The sequence below is a fragment of the Salvelinus sp. IW2-2015 genome, unplaced genomic scaffold (genome assembly GCF_002910315.2).
Source record: "Salvelinus sp. IW2-2015 unplaced genomic scaffold, ASM291031v2 Un_scaffold4597, whole genome shotgun sequence".
NCBI lineage: Eukaryota > Metazoa > Chordata > Actinopteri > Salmoniformes > Salmonidae > Salvelinus > Salvelinus sp. IW2-2015.
Genome location: NW_019945867.1, coordinates 12,531 through 20,367, shown reverse-complemented (window position 1 = coordinate 20,367; position 7,837 = coordinate 12,531). Strand labels below are relative to the sequence as shown.

Genomic DNA, 7,837 nt, shown 5'->3' with positions numbered 1-7,837 from the left:
ACCGTACCGTCCGCTATCAGACCAACAGGCTCCGGGACAGCTAAACCCCCAAGCCATAAGACTACCAAATACTCAATTAAATGGTATCCACACTGACTGTCAGTGAGTGACTGTGTATATGGTTTGTATATATATAGTCTGAGTGTGTTTAGYGATTTCACAGTAAAGTCTACACCAGTTGTATTGAGCGCATGTAACAAATACATTTTATTTGGAATGTTACWTTTTCTGGAGCCTGCTTGGTTTCCTGTTCTGCACCACCTGGTGTCCCAGGTCTAAATCAGTCCCTGATTAAAGGGGAACAATTACTTTTTTTTAAATAATAATAATATTAACAGTGGAACTGGCTTGGTGGTCCAGAGTTGAGTTTGAGGGGGCCAAATATGTACCAATAAAACTGGGTTACACAAGACGGAAGGCCAGTACATGGACAACCTTGGTTGCACAACAGTGTAATTTTCCAACACTGCCATTTGGGATGGAGGTTGACGTCAAAGACTGGAGATAGAAGCTGTTGAAATGGGACCAGCCCAGAAGAAGACAATACGAGTCAGTAACCAGGCTTCCATCATTATACCAGTAAAGTACTTTGCCATTTTTTATGCAACAGGTCTGATGGAAACAGAACATTTGTAGGTAAACTTTCTAAATGTCGACAAAAACACACTAGACAAGGTGGGATTGTTTTGTGTCGGTAAAATTCATTATGCGAGAAATGGCGGTGGAAACGCATTAATGCGCAAATATCTATAAAAATGTTTTTTTGTTACCCTGGTAACAAGCCCTGAAAGGGAGGCTGGGTAATATGTAGAAATATTATACCACGGTATATATAATAAATAAAATAAAAAATAAAAATAAAAAATAAAAAAAATATATATATATATGACAGTATTTTATGTTTTTTTTATTAAGTAAAAAAACTTTATAGGTAGTGAATAGGGTTGCACACTTTGGGGAATATTCCGTGGGAATATATGGGAATTAACGAAAATATATACAACATAATATCGTTTACAATGTAGATGTTTTTTTGATTTGTAGATATTTACCATATAAGTAGACAAAAACAAACCTTTTACCTTATCATCAGTAGGCAATTGCAAATGATTAAATCCTTCCAATAGAAATACAAAAAACTATTTAGTTTACGAATTGAACTTTAATTAAATGAGTCGGACTCTTCACATGGGATTGATTTTCACTGAACAAACAAAAAGGGAATTAAATGATCCATCGGCATCTCCCGAAAACCTTTTCAACACACATCTGTAAAATGATAGTTTCTAGACTAAAGCTTTGGTTTGTCTTCCTCTCAGGCTTCCATGTCTTCTCCCTGGACCTCCTCACATGTCCACCTCTTGAACATCAGACTGAGGCCTCATCTCAATGTCACTTTCCAAACAGGTTGAGGATGGCTCGTTGTCAGGCTTAAAAAGCCTCACATTGCCGGGATGGCCACCAAATTTCAATCCTTGTATTGGTCAGCCTGTTCATGCTTTGGTGTGTGTGTTCCAAACAAGGACCCAGGTTGGCTCTGAGGCGGCTGAGTTGGTGGGAATTGGAGGATGAAGGGCAACAGGGGAAAGAGCCTCAGATCCACAAAGTCCCTTCCACCAGGTGGGCTGATGAGATATTTGGCACGACTGCCATATTACATCTCCATCCCAAAGCCCTTGCTTGGAAGTGTCCTTCGCCAGACTGCCAAGAAACCTTTGCCGCTCACCCAGGCCAAGGGTGGCGAGACACGGTAGTTGTGACACCATAGGCCTTGTTGATCTATGCACCAGACAGGATGTTCTTGACGGCATAGTTGGGGTCCAACATGTACGCTGCGGTGTGAATCGTGTTTGGGCTTCAGGCAGAAGTCTTCACGCTTTTTGATGTATTTCAGAACTGTAGTTTTCTTGTTGCTTGGAAGCAACAGTGAAGTGGCAGGTAGTTACGGATTTCTTCTCTTACATCTGCAAAGCAGAGCTGAACATCAGACAGGATGACATTGTCTTCCCTCAATCCGTGCAATGGCTACTGCTGTTGGTTTCAGGAGTTCAGGCTGCTTACCACTCTCTCCCAAAATAACAATCATCCAGAGGATCCTCTTGATGGGCTGTCCATATCGGCAGACTGTGATATGGCCATTTCTTAGAGAGACTCTTCCCCTCCAGGAGACTTATCAACATGATGACAACACCACCCCACACGTGTTGCTGGGCAGCTTCAATGTGGTGCTTTTATTCTTCTCACTTTGCTTTGTGAGGTAGATTGCTGCTTGTAACTTGATGGGACCCTTCACATACCTAACCATTTCCTTGGCTCTCTTGTAGAGTGGTATCCATTGTTTTCAATGCCATGATGTCCTTGAGGAGCAGATTCAATGTATGAGACCAGCACAGCCAGATGGGTGATACTGTGGGGGTAGGACTCCTCCACTTTAGACCAAGCAGCCTTCATGTTCGCAGCATTGTCTGTCACCAGTGCAAATACCTTCTGTGGTTCAAGGTCATTGATGACTGCCTTAGCTCATCTCAATGTAGAGACCGGAGATGTGTCTGTTGTCCCTTGTGTCTGTGCTCTTGTAGAATACTGGTTGAGGGGTGGAGATTGATGTAATTAATTATTCCTTGCCCACCTAACATTCGAACAACTCATTCAGAGATGATTGCAATACAGTCTTTTTTCTCTATGAATTGCTTGACCTTCACTTGAACTCTGTTGAACGCCCATCCAGCAAATGAGTAGATAAAAGCATGTCTGTTGGAGGGTGTATGCTGGGCGAAGAACATTTCAAATCTCTTCCAATTACAACATTGCCTGTGAGCATCAGAGTGTGAACCAGTTGCGTACACAGCAAGACATTCATCAGCATTTCTCTGACTACGTTCCTCCATTGCAGTTCAAAAAACACTTTCTGAATCCAGGAGGACCATGAGCTGTTGCTACGATAAGGTGTCTCCTTCTGGATTCCAGAGAGGACCATGAGCTGTGCTATCGATAAGGTGTCTCCTTTCTGATTCCAGGAGGACCTGAGCTTGTTGCTATCGATAAAGGTGTCTCCTTCTGATTTCAGGAGGACCATAGCTGTTGCTATCGATAAGGTGTCTCCTTCTGGATCCAGGAGGACCATGAGCTGTTGCTATCGATAAGGTGTCATCCTTCGTGAATCCAGGAGGGACCGTGAGCTGTTGCTATCGATAAGGTGTCTCCTTCTGGTTCCAGGAGGATCATGAGCTGTTGCTATCGATAAGGTGTCTCCTTCTGGTTCCAGGAGGACCATGAGCTGTTGCTATCGAAAATTCCGGAAATTTCCCGGAAAGTTTCTGACCCTTTGCAACCCTATTAGTGACACATTATGTGATTTCAAAATGGGTCTTTCTCCATTCTGATTTCTTTTATACTGTTCAAGTCATTTCCTGCACTAATTTCAGATAATTTCCAAACTGTCACGTAGGTCTGCACAATATGGGCCTTATTTTTAACAACATTTTGCAATTTGACTTTGGTGAACAGTCCATAGAATATAATAGTGAGCACTTTGAATACAGTGTCTTGAGATAAAATGAAAATGCCAGGGAGGAGCCATTGTGACAAGGTAGAAACCAAAGTGTTGATAAGTATTTCCTAGGAAACCCTATAATCTGTGGCTACATGTAATGTCYTCTTAGCTACMTCATGTAGCKAACATTCTTGCTTCGCGTATTCCTCCGATTTAGAAGATACTGTTGCACACAAAACAACATGCAGATGTAGGTGTACACCATCACTGGTATTATCAGGCTGTTTAGCTAGTTACGTTTGCTCTGACTCAATACATGTATTAGTAAGCGATTAGCATTAGCAGCTAACAAAATTTAGGCCCAACTTGCTAAGAAAAGAAACTAGCTGTTTGCAGATGTAAGAAACAAACTAATAGTGTAATTATATAACACTAGTGGATTTATATTAATAAGCAAAGTGAAAACAGCATCGTTGTCATCAACAAAAAAAAATCATGTGCTGCATTGACCAGAGACTGATTGGTRGAGGAACAACAAACGCGCTCCTTGAGTGACAGGGGGCGTGGCTAGGTCTGTGTGGAAAGRGGCAAGAGAGATCGGAGATGACTCAAGTAGTAAACTATAAACATTTACGTTACACACAMCGTATCACATTTAACAAACCAAACAGTCAACTACCGTTATAGAAGGTAAAGTATAAAACCCAAACCGGTCCACGCATCAATACCTGTATATTGTAAAACACAGTGTACTGCTCAGACAGTGTAGTGTCCAGAGCTCCTGGAAGGTGCCGGGGGAAGAAACTCACCGATCTGTTTACGGTACTGATCGACCGGGGCCATTGTAGCGCTTGCATCCTTCCTCCCCATCCTCACCTGGGAAGAAGAATACAAGAGTTCTGAGGACAGAAAATAGGCCTACAGCTAAATATTACACCATCTTTAATAATCAACTGTGGTATTGTATCAAAGCTCTTAGGCCTATACACAGTACTGTTTTACATCAATACTCTGTTTTAGGAATATATATATGACGATAGACGTTTTTCTATCTTTTTATATTATGCTCTACCGTTTATTTCGTTGTGTTGCAGATCACACTCTTTACGGCAATATTTTTTTGTCAATTGGACGTCGCTTTGCGTTCTTCCACACGTGTCGTGTGGAAAGAAATTTGCAAACAAACAAACAAACAAACATGGAGAGTGAACGTGACACAGAGCACAGAGACAATCCCTAAAAAGAGGGGCTATTTTGGTCACATGGACGTGGTTTGGGTATGAAGACTGACACGGACCAGAAAACCGTCCTCCGCAAAATATGCTGCAGGCCGGTCCCGAAAACAACCTCCTTTACCACCTACGCAAGAATCATGTGTAACAGTACGGACAGAGTCTACGGATGAGACCCAAAAAAGTACAGTCGAGTGCTCAAAACAAACCTACGACTCAGACGTTGCAAGAGGCTTTTGCCCACGGCACACCATATGGAAAAGAATCACGAAGATGGAACGAGATAACAGCTGCCATTACATCTGCAAAGACATGGCCCCAATTTATACGGTCGAGAAACGGGGGTTTCGTGAGTTGGTGCGAACACTCAACCCAAGGTAGCAAACGAAGAAAAAAAAAATTGTGGAGTATAATTCAAAAATAAATAAGAAATAGGCCTTTACATGTAGTCATTTTAAATAATATAATAATATTAATTGAATTGACAGAAAATGTGTATATTGTGATATGTATCGTTATATGAAATGACCTAGAATCAGGACATGAGATTTTGGCCATGTCGCCCTAAGATCTGGGGGAAGACAGTGCGAGTCAAGACGGTAGTCTAAGATCTGGGGGAAGACAGTGCGAGTCAAAGGGCAGTGCTATAAGATCTGGGGGGAAGACAGTGCGAGTCAAAGGGCAGTGCTAAGATCTGGGGGGGAAGACCAGTGCGAGTCAAAGGGCAGTGCTAAGATTGGGGGGGAAGACAGTGCGAGTCAAAGGGTAGTGCTAAGATCTGGGGGGAAGACAGTGCGAGTCATAAAGGCAGTGTGCTAAAAGATCTGGGGGGAAGACAGTGCGAGTCAAAGGGCAGTGCTAAAGATGCTGGGGGGGGACAGTGCGGGTCAAAGGGCAGTGCTAAGATCTGGGGGGGGAGACAGTGCGAGTCAAAGGTGCAGGAGTGTTTTCTGATGGCATCTAAAAAACCCCTCTGACCTCTCTTGAAAACAATCCAACTATTGGACCTTTAAAACCCCCAAACATTCAGTGTTCTGCAGCAGAAGACAATCCTCAGGAAGAGAGAAAAGAATGAATGGAATTGAATGAGAATGCTTTCTTTAAAACAAAATGTTAAATGTCTAATGCTTCGTAAGAAACAGGCGTAGACATAGTGAAATGCTTACTTCCCAATAATTGCCCCAAAAATAAAAGTCTATCAAAAAAAGATATACACATGAATAAGGATAACATGGCTATATACAAGGACCAGTACAGAGTCAATGTTGCAGGGGTACGAGTAATACATGCTATATACAAGGGTACCAGTACAGAGTCAATGTGCAGGGTACGAAGGTAATACACATGGCTATATACAAGGGGTAGCCAGTACAGAGTCACATGTGCAGGGGTACGAGGTAGATAGCATGGCTATATACAGGGGTACCAGTACAGAGTCAATGTGCAGGGGTACGAGAGGTAATTAACATGGCTATATACAAGGGAGTACCAGTACACGAGTCAATGTGCAGGGACGAGGTAATACATGGCTATATACAAGCGAGTACCGTACAGAGTCAATGTTGCCAGGGGTACGAGTAATAACCATGGCTATATACAAGGCGGTACCAGTACAGAGATCAATGTGCAGGGGTAACGAGGTAAATAACATGGCTATATACAAGGGGTTACCGAGTACAGAGTCAATGTGCAGGGTACGGACAGGTATACATGGCTATATACAGGGGTACCAGTACAGAGTCAATGTGCAGGGGTACGAGGTAATAACATGGCTATATACAAGGGTATAACCAGTACAGAGTCAAATGTGCAGGGTACGAGGGTAAACACATGGCTATATTATCAAGGGGTAACCAGTACAGAGTCAATGTCAGGGTACGAGTAATACCATGGCTTATACAGGAGGTACCAGTACAGAGTCAATGCTGCAGGGTACAGGTAATACCTGGCTTTACAAGGAGGACCATACGAGTCAATGTGCATGGGTACGAGGTAATACCATGGCTATATACAAGGGGTCCAGTACAGAGTCAATGTGCGGGGTACGAGGTAATACCCATGGCTATATTAACACAGGGGTACCAGGGTTACAGGAGTCCAATGTGCCAGGGGTACGAGGTAATACCATGGCTAGTATACAAGCGGTACCAGTACAGCACAATGTGCAGGTGACGGAACGTAATACCATGGCTATATTACAAAGGGGGTTCCAGTACAGAGTCAATGTGCAGTGAGGTACGAGGTAATAACCATGGCTATAACAAGGGGTACCAGTACAGAGTCAATGTGAGGGTACGAGGTAATCCATGGCTATATACAAAGGGTACCAGTACAAGTAAGGCAGGGGTACGAAGGTAATACCATGGCTATATACAAGGGGGCTACAGTACAGAGTTCAATGTGCAGGGGTACGAGGTAATAACATGGCTATATACAAGGAAGCGGGTACCAGTAAGAGTCAATTGTGCCAGGGGACGAGGAATAACATGGCTATAACAAGGGGTACCAGTACAGAGTCAATGTGCAGGGGTACGAGGTAATAACGATGGCTATATACAAGGGGACAGGTACCAGACAGAAGTCAATGTGCAGGGTGAAGCAGGTAATAACATGGCTAATACAATCGGTACCAGTTACAGAGTCAATGTGCAGGGGTACGAGGTATAGACATGGCTATTATACAAGGGTACCAGACAGGATCAATGTGCCAGGGGTACGAGTAATAACATGGCCTATATACCAAAGGGGTACCATTTACAGAGTTCAATGTGCAGGGGGACGAGGTATAACATGGCTATATACAAGGCGTTACCAGTACAGCAGTCAAATGTGCGGGTACGTGGTAATAACATGGCTAATATACAAGGGGTACCAGTACAGATCAATGTGCAGGGGTACGAAGGTAATAACATGGCTATATACAAGGGGGTACCAGTACAGAGTCAATGTGCAGGGTACGAGGTAATAACATGGCTATATACAAGGGGTACCAGTACAGAGGTCATGCTGCAGGGGGTACGAGGTAATAAACATGGTGCTATATACATAGGGTTACCAGTACAATTTCAATGGCGCCAGTTGTACGTATTAATAACATTCTATATGACAAGGG

The 7,837-nt window shown here is 43.1% G+C and overlaps 1 non-coding gene across 2 annotated transcripts in view; it reads right to left on the bottom strand.

Annotated features, from left to right (window-relative positions):
* The window catches only part of LOC112077465 (uncharacterized), a 27,854-nt gene that overhangs the window by 15,088 nt on the left and 4,929 nt on the right, over positions 1 to 7,837 (bottom strand). For both annotated transcript variants that reach the window (XR_011478149.1, XR_011478148.1), the window contains exon 2: positions 4,303 to 4,369. This is a non-coding gene — a transcript (uncharacterized protein). The remainder of the gene's footprint in view (positions 1 to 4,302; positions 4,370 to 7,837) is intronic.